This window comes from Ictidomys tridecemlineatus, chromosome 6, assembly GCF_052094955.1.
Source record: "Ictidomys tridecemlineatus isolate mIctTri1 chromosome 6, mIctTri1.hap1, whole genome shotgun sequence".
In the NCBI taxonomy this organism is placed as follows: Eukaryota; Metazoa; Chordata; class Mammalia; order Rodentia; family Sciuridae; genus Ictidomys; species Ictidomys tridecemlineatus.
Genome location: NC_135482.1, coordinates 191694494 through 191704217, shown reverse-complemented (window position 1 = coordinate 191704217; position 9724 = coordinate 191694494). Strand labels below are relative to the sequence as shown.

General features: G+C 35.2%; 1 protein-coding gene across 2 annotated transcripts in view; it reads left to right on the top strand.

Annotated features, from left to right (window-relative positions):
• The first annotated feature begins 398 nt into the window (after window positions 1–398).
• Mettl21c (methyltransferase 21C, AARS1 lysine) overlaps window positions 399–9724 on the top strand; it is a 60520-nt gene continuing 51194 nt past the window's right edge. For both annotated transcript variants that reach the window (XM_005317005.5, XM_078016310.1), the window contains exons 1-3: window positions 399–443; window positions 534–576; window positions 9655–9710. The gene's annotated coding sequence lies outside the window, so the exon portion shown is untranslated. The remainder of the gene's footprint in view (window positions 444–533; window positions 577–9654; window positions 9711–9724) is intronic.

Genomic DNA, 9724 nt, shown 5'->3' with positions numbered 1-9724 from the left:
AAATTCTGAATGAGATACCAATCTATTTTACCTGCTATGTTAAAATGTCAAAGCCATATTATTATTTTAAAAATGAAGTAAAGGGTACATTGGAAGATAATACAGTTTTTACATTAATGGACCTTCTAGAGTCCTGGATTTTTCAAAATGACTGGACAACAATCTTCTTTATAATTTTCCTAGGCATTATTTTTGAAATAATACTTATAAAAATTTGTGCGTTCTTTAAAAAGACGGTGCTTCCAGAAATAGATAGTTCAGTTTCCTGGGAGGTAAGAACAAATGTTGACTTCTCCCACTCCTATTTTTCAGAATTACACATCAGAATAATTAGTACCATTTTTTAACTGATATTTAGATTACTTTACTAATAACATTTATTTATTCATTTATTCTCCTGGAATAGAGTGAAGATAGTAGTTGCCTGAAAAGGAAGAAATTTGGTAAATATCACAGAATTTCATATTTTAATATGAAATTTATTTAGCATGAATTACTTCCACTAATACTGTGACTTTTTGATTCCCATTTAGCTCTAGGGAATCAGTCCATCATTCCACCATCTTCTGAAGAAGGGTAAGTGATACATTTTGAAATTAAATGAAATGGTTTGATTGCATGCTATTAAAAAGTACATTCCTTCTGAATTTCAGAAGATTTTCTCATATGTATAAGGTACTATAGCTGTTCAACATTAGAATTCAATCTAACATTTCTTTTAAGTGATTGTTAGTTCCAAGTTGTATTAGGGACTTTTTGCGTATTTGTAAGATCCTTCAAGGTAGGTAATATTTTTGTTTTTACCGATAAGGAGGAATGAAGCTTGGAGAGACCCACTGACTTGCTTTCTTACTATAAATTCTTTCGCACTACACACAAAGTTGTTACCACCACTTCTTATACTCCATTAGAGAGAAAATAGGAAATTCATTTAGCATCTACTGTGGACCAGATCAACACTAAGTGCTACAAAATTGACTTAAAAGGACTTTATAAGATCAGAATCTTATCAGCATGCTAAAGGTAGCTCGGTGCTAGGGATGAAATACTGACATCATCACTACTATGGTTGCTATCAATATTTTAGTTGTTTTCATCGAAATTTGTTCAACCATTATTAGGTATATACTATATAATGGACACTATATATTTGATTGTGGGTTATTAAAGGTAAGATACTCTCTGATCTCAAGAGGCTTATATTTTTGTGGAGAGACATACACAAAGGCTCCTTGCCTTACAGTGCAGTAACAGTGACAAATATGACAACATTTAGGAGGTACTCACACCAGCCTTAGGATCTCAGGAATGGTTTCATGAAAGTTATGCTGGAGCTGAATTTTAGAGGACCAGTGAAAATTAGCCTGAAATAGAGAGTGAGGAAGATAAGAAAGGCATTCCAGACATGAGCGAAGGTGAAGAAGTAAGAAACAGCAGGCTATGTGAAAGAAATGGACAGTTATTTCAGAGTTGCGGTAATATTAACATTCAGTCAGGGATAGTAGTGGGGGATGGATGTGATGGGATAGACAAGATCAAATCATGAAGGGCTCTCTACACCACGTTAAGAGGCTTAGACTCTGTAGACAGTGACCACTGAAAGCTGCTCAAAGCATAGGAGCTTGTGTTTTAGCAAGACCACTTTAAAAAAAATATATATATATATCTAAAAGTTCATATTTGCATTCAGTTAATCAAATTGTGGCATCCAGATAGATGTTTACTACAAAATTCCACTTGATGAATATAGAAATAATTAAAAAAGAGAAAACTATCGGAGCTGGGGATGTGGCTTAGAGGTAGAGCATTTGCCAGATGTGTGAGGCACTGGGTTCGATTCTCAGCACCACATATAAATAAATGAATAAAATAAAGGTCTATCAACAACTGAAAAAAAAAGTAAACTTTCACTAAACAAACATCACAGTAATAATTGATACAGGCAAAATTTGCCATTGCATGATTAAACCAGGTGGAGAAATTATTATGAGAAACAAGATATTTATATAGCTTCAAAATAATGGCTTAATTATAAAGGGAAAAATAATGAATTTAACAGTTAAATCTGTCAGACAACACATGTAAACCAAGAATCAAGTTGGGAATTATCAATTATCAATAACATGTATTGAGGTGCTAAAAAGAAAATATACTATTGTTTCTCTACGAACATGAATAATGTCATTCTAATAATGAAAAATCACTAGACAAAACAACATTCTGCACATTAACTGATTAGTTACCTTGAAAACTGTGAATGTGATGAAAGAAAATGAAAACTCCAAAAATTATGTGCTAAGAGTTAGTACATATCTATTTTGTAGATCCCAAAGTTTGTTGCTATTTTGTTTTCTTAGTCTTTGTTCTTTTTTTTTTTTTAAGTTTGTTCATTTTATACACATGACAGTAGAGTATATTTTGACATTTTGTACACACCCAGAGTATGACATATTTTAATTAGAATCTCATTCTTGTGGTTGTACATGATGTGGAATTTCACTGGTGGTGTATTCATGTATAAACATAGGAAAGTTATGTCCGGTTCATTCCACTATCTTTTTTGAAGAATGAATAAAAGATTGCTTTGCGTTAGTCTAATTTCTTTTATGTGCCAGTTTATAGGGCTTTTAAAATTTATTCAGGTCACTTTATGTAGTATTGGGTCCTAGTGGCTATAGTTATGAAGTGGGTATCTTAAGAAGCTGGAGCACTCTCTGAAGGTACAGGTGGATAGGATCTGTGTTGGGACAGGTGGGGAGCTGGGATGTGACTGTGGTACCTCAGTCCCACAGAATAGACCCGGCTATACTGACCGAGTCAATGTTTGAGGCATTTCAGGGCTAAGGCAAACACTATGACCCAAGCTTCACATAGAATTCAAAGCCAAAGGGTTCACAGGTAAGAGGAAATCTCCACAGAAATGGGAGAGAAAGATTTTCTCCTTCAGAGTTAAGGAGACAAGAGCCTGCCCACTCTTCATGCCAAGCTTCCTTTCCTATCTAGGCAGGATTAATTCTTCAGTAGCTCCTTTCTAGGGGATACTAACAGAGGGCAAGCAGTCACCCCTGAACTGAGATTTTACTTTCCATGATTTCAGTTACCCAGTGTCAACCATGGTCTAAAAATGAACAAAACTCAAGAAATAAACAGTTTAAGTTTTAAATTGCACACCATTCTGAGTAACATGATAAAATTTCACGCCAGCCCTCTCTGTTCTGCCCAAGATGTGCATTATCCCTTTGTCCAGCATATCCAGGCTATCTATATGCCATCTTCCTGTTAGCCACTAAGTAGCTGTCCTGGATATCAGCTTGACTGTTACAGTATCACAGAGCTGTTCAAGTCATCTTTAGGAGAGCAGTGAGGCTGGCAATAGTAGATATGCAAAAGAGGAGCCAAACAGTGTTTTGTTTAAGTGAAAAGGTGAAAGTAAACAAGATTTTTTGAAAGAGACCACATTCACATAACTTTTATTATACTATATTGTTTAAATTTTTTACTTTAGGGGGCTGGATTTGTGGCTCAGGGTGGAGGGCTTGCCTCACATGTGTGAGACACTGGATTTGATTCTAGCACCACATATAAATAAATGAATATAAAAAAGGTCCGTCAACATCTAAAGTTTTTTTTTTAATTTTCTACTTTACTATTAATTGTTGTTAATCTACTAGTGGGCCTAATTTATAAATTAAACTCTAGGGAGTTCCGTCCTTAGCACCACAAATAAATATTTAAATAAACTTCATCATAGGTAGATATTATAAGAAAAAGATAGTATATATAGTTTTGGTATTATCAGAGGGGTCTTGGGAATAAGGGTGGGCTACTGTAGAAGAAGAGATTAGTGCAATGACATAAAGAGAAGTAATAGGGAAGAGATACAGCTCCTGTAGCAGCAGCATCGTGTGGGGAAAACCCCAAATATTGGAATAAAAATGGTGTAAATTCATATTGCCTCTTAACTGATGACATGGATTTGGGCTAATAGTTTAAAGTCACTATACCCCCCTTCTCCTTATTTTCAAAATAGGAGTTAAAACAAACTGTTAGGGTTATTATCAAGATTGGTTAAAATTACGTCTGTAACAAAGCACAGATATTTTATCCTAGCACCAGAATTTCCTTTCTGGGACAGAACTGTATTTGAAATAGCATCTTAAAAGATTAGTTTGGGGGTAAATATTTGCTCCCAAGATGTAGGCTCTCTGTTCACCTCATAGATTCTTTCTTTTGCTGAGAAGAACTTTTTTAGTTCTTCTCATTTAAGTTTTAAATTGCACACCATTCTGAGTTCATCCGGTTTATTGATTCAACTTTTTTGAGTTCATCCCATTTATTGATTCTTGATTTTAATTCTTGCACCACAGGAGTCTTAAATCTTTACCCCCCATACCCTAACATCTAGGGTATATGAAGAACTCAAAAAGCTAAACGCCAACAAAATAAATAACCCAATCAATAAATGGGCCAAGGACCTGAACAGACACTTCTCAGAAGATGATATTCAATCAATCAACAAATACATGAAAAAATGTTCATCATCACTAGCAATTAGAGAAATGCAAATCAAAACCACTCTGATTTCATCTCACTCGAGTCAGAATGGCAGCTATTATGCACACAAACAATAAGTGTTGGTGAGGATGTGGGGGGAAAGGTACACTTGTATACACTGTTGGTGGGACTGCAAATTGGTGCAGCCAATCTGGAAAGCAGTATGGAGATTTCTTGGAAAATTGGGAATGGAACCACTGTATACCCAGAGGACTTAAAAACAGCATACTATAGGGACACAGCCACATCAATGTTTATAGCAGCACAATTCACACTAGCTAAAACTGTTGAACCAACTTAGATGCCCTTCAGTAGATGAATGGATAAAAAAAAATGTGGCATATATACACAATGGAATATTACTCAGCAATAGAAGAGAATAAAATCATGGCATTTGCAGGTAAATGGATGGAGTTAGAGGAGATGATGCTAAGTGAAGTTAGCCAGTCCCCAAAAACCAAATGCTGAATGTTTTCTTTGATGTAAGGAGGCTGATTCATAATGGGATAGGGAGAGGGAGCATGGGAGGAATAGATGAACTCTAGATAGGTAGAGGGGTGGGAGGGAAAAGGAGGGGGCATTGGGTTAGAAATGATGGTGGAATGTGATGATCATTATTATCCAAAGTACATGAATAAAGACAAATTGGTGTGAATACACTTTGTATACAACCAGATATGAAAAATTGTGCTCTATGTGTGTAATAAGAATTGTAACGAATTCTGTCATTATAAATAAAAAATAAAGTTTTATAATAATAAATTATTTTAAAAAGATTAGTTTTAAGTAGAAGGGTTTGAATATTGTTAGAAGCCCAAACCACAAAATGGTTAGTACACTGCATTAGAGACCCACTGAGTAGATTTTTTTCTAGCTTATAAAATGGAAGAAAGAGAAAAGTGGGGCAACACATAAAGGAAGGAGATGAAATTGAAATTGGTGTGAGACTCAGGTCTGTATGGCCTGAAGGGTAGATCCACCTCTGAAATCAGAGGAGCCAAACTGGCTTGGCATAATCTCAGTAAGAAAGCAAATTGCTGGTTTTACATGGGATTTAGGGGGTTGCTTATTTCAGAATTGGCATTGCTTATAAGTGCATATCATTGGAGAATCTACTATCAGTTACTTAACTTTCAAAGCTTGAACCTGTCACTGCCTGTTGGTTTCAGAAGTGTATTTCCTGAAGTGAGTTATCATTGATAAAATAGTTTAAAAGCAGATTGGATGTTTATTTTTTACTGACTATTGAGCTGCCATTGATGGATTTAATTGACTTAAAACCAGCTCTGTTACTACTTAATATGGCTATACAATTATCAGTCTTTTCCTAGGAAGACTGGGTGTTCCTATTAAATTCAAAGGCCAGTGCAGATTTTCTGGTGAGGCAGAGGCTAAAGGACATTTCACAAATAGGAAGACATACCTGGTGCTTAAGTAGGAGCTACATCCATTCCTATAAAAACCAATCTGTGTCTGCCTCAAGATTCTCAGTAAAGTCAGCCACATTTATGAGTAGTTTATTTCAGTTATATGAAATTGAGGAAAGGGTTGGATTATGTATTCACATCAGCTTGTTTTAGAGGAAGGTAGCAATCAGAAGCCTGGTGGGGAATGACTGACTACACAGCAATATTTACTGCCAGGCATTGTTCTAGGCTCTTTAGGTACATTAGTGAACAAAACAGAGATTCCTGCCTTCTTTTTTCTTTTTTTTTTGGGGGGGGGGTTGCTGTCCAATAATGAACAATAACATAACAAATTGTCAAAGATGATATGTGAAAGCAGGGAAAGCCATGCTGGCCTGGCATGATTTCAGTGAGCAAGGAAAACTACTGATCTTATATTGGATTGGGGAATGGTTTGTTTTAGGATTTCCTTATCCTGGGATTAGATCATACCTATTCCTACACTTATCTCTTGGACATTTGATTCCTATGTTAGCCTGAGCTTCATTATCTCAGGTAGTCTGTGTGTTGGAGAGTACACATTTTGATGCAAAACATTGACTTAGTTGTAAGGACAGACCTTGGTACCAAGGACTATATACTAAAAGTAATGGGTAGATAACAAAAATGGTATGTACAGCCTGTATTAGTTTTCTGTGACTATCATAACATTGTACCACAGACTGGGTGACATAGAAAACAGAAATTCTTTCCTTATTTTTCTAGAGTTGATAAGTCCAAGATTATTGTATCAGCAGGTCTGGTTTCTCCTGAGCCCTCTTTCCTTGACTTACAGGCAGGCACTTTCTTTCTTTCTTTTTTAATATATATGTTTTTTAGTTGTTACCTTTATTTTTATTTATTTACTTATATGGTGCTGAAGATCGAACTCAGTGCCTCACACATGCTCAGCAAGTGCTCTGCCACTGAGCTACAGCCCCAGCCCCAGGCAGACACTTTCTTGCTATGTCCTCACTTGGTCTCTTTTCAATACACATATGTCTCTTTGTCCAAATTCTTCTTCTTAGTAAGAGTTACATCAAAACTCTTAACACTGAGAACTTTGAATAAAAAGGGCTTATTGAACCATTACAAATGCTAGCCAGAAAGGACAGACCAGTTCTGTGACAAGTTCCCATAGCCCCCAGCAGCAAGATTAGGTAAGCAGATGGGAAAATGTCCTCTGGACTAGAATTAAGAGTATTTAAAGATTTTTTTTTTTATTAAAATTTGGGTAAGGCAGGTCTAAGTTGTTTACATTGAACCTACATCTTAGGTGGGAGGATCATGATTACAAGAAGCAGGAAGGCTGTAGGATAGGAGGGCAAGCCAGAAGGAGAAGTTATTGTTGCTTCTGGATTGTGTGGGGTTGTGAGCAGATGCAGCAGCATCTACAGAGTCATGGTTGGAGTTGGGTTAAGACAGTAATGTGCATTCAACAGTGCAAAAAAATCTTGAGTTCTTTAGGTCTAGCTTGTTAAGTGATTAACTTCACTCTATCTCAATTCCTTTTTCATCCTCTGGCCTTTTTTTATTAAATGCAGGGTATTTTAATTTTTATTAAATTCAGAATTTCTCTCTTATTTTAAAAGGCACCAGGCATATAGGATTAGGGCCCCTCCTACAGACCTTAGTTTAAATTTGTTACTTTTTAAGCCCTGACTGTATTTCACAGCATAACCATCACTGCTGCACTGATGTATACTCATGAGTAATACAGTTTAGTAATACATGATTAAGTAATATCCACACAATTTAAAAAGAAAAAAAAAAAGAACTCTTCACATAATGTTGCACCCCCACTTTTTTGCCAAGAAAAAAAAAAGCATAAAATGACAATTGTTCAGTGAAATACAGTATATCCAAATATAGTCATATGAATTAGTCATATGAACCACCCATATGGCCTCATTTAATCTTAATTTCCCATTCCAAACCCTGTCTCCAAATATGGGCATATTGTGAGTTACTAGAGTTAAGACTTCAACAAATGAATTTTTGGAGAACACGATTCAACCCATAACACAGCCTGTATGTTAGATTAAAAAAATAACAACTGAGGGAACTTGAAAGCTACAAAACATATTTTAAATATTCACCCAATATTTTTGTATTGTAACATAGTCTAAAATATCCCAAATTCTAATTAGTCAAATCCAAATTAATGAGATTTAACAAATGATTTTATGTTTGCATAAACCATGATGATTTCATATACTACCTTTACTTTTTTTTTTTGATTGGAGGATATTAATGAAAATAAGGTCACACCGCCAGGAAACTAGGAGATAATCTGTGTTTCACAAATAGCTAGTGAGTTATCTTGCCTATTTTAGTTTCAGTTTTTCACTTTAGATTTGTTCTTTCATGAAATGGGGATTTTTTTCAAAATTTGTCATGCATCAGAATTGCTTAGAGGGCAGATTTTTAGCTGGGCACAGTGGTATAATGCCCAGAATCCCAGAAACTCTAGAGGCTAAGACAGGAGGATTGTGACTTTAAGGCCAATCTCAGCAATTTAGCAATTTAGCAATTTGATATCCTATCCAAAAAAAACCAAAAAGCTGGGGATATAGTTCAGTGATAGAGTACCCCTGGATATAACCCCTTAGTATGGAGGGAAAAAAAACCTAAAAGATAAAAATAAAACTAAACTCTATGCCCAGAGCTTCTGACTCAGCACAGGTAGGATAAGAAAAAGCAGAGAAGCAGAACTAATGGGATGTGTTTGTATATATAAATAGAATCATTTTATGAAATTGGTCTATGCAGTTATGGCAACTAACAGGTTAAAATCTGCAGTATGAATACACGAACTATATTGGCAGAATGTTCTCTTGCTCTGGAGAGGCCATTCTTTTGTTCTATAAACCTTCAGCTGATTATGCGAGACCTGCCTACATTAGGGAGAGCAGTCTTCTTTTACCTATAAAGTTCAGTGCTTTAATTGTTAATCTTATCCCCTCATAGAAACATTCAGAATAATGTTTGACCACTTATCTGGGCACCATGACTCGTAACATTAACCATCATTCCAAGTAATGCTATTGGTCTGAGCACTCATTAAATTGAGACTGATCATTTGAGGTAGATGGATATTGGGATGTTGGCAGGTCAGCTGCCATGGAAGTTTCTCCTTCATGACTCCAATCCAAAATTGTACTAAGAAGTACTTCCCCCAGATGTAGGCTTTTCCATTAATCATTGTTCTTAAGATACTCTTTCTGTCTATAGAAAGCTACAGATTACATGATTGGACAGTTTCTGATGTACCTATTAAATTACTTTTAAAATTTTATATAGAGAACAGAAACAGATTGATATTCTTTATAAAAGGATGCAATCTTATCTGGCCACTTTGACTCATTGCTGTCAAAAATAGATTTTGAGAGAAGTTACAATAAAAATTCTCTCATTCTCTGAGATATATACATGATTTTCTTTCACTTTTTAAATCACAGTTGATTGATTTATTAAATGAAGAGAACTGTGTAGTGAAATATTTTGTAATAATCTGTAATTTTGTAATCTTTTCTTTCATCATTATATTGACCTCTTTTTGTATATGGTACTGAGCTTCATTTATCTAGAGTGAGTCCTTATGAGAAATATGTTCTAATTGGTAGTTCATTTGCACATTTTTCTTTTATTTCAGAGTTGATGTCTTTTCAGAAAGAATTACTTCATCCCTTACATCTGGAGAAAATGAAGGTAACTTTGGAGAC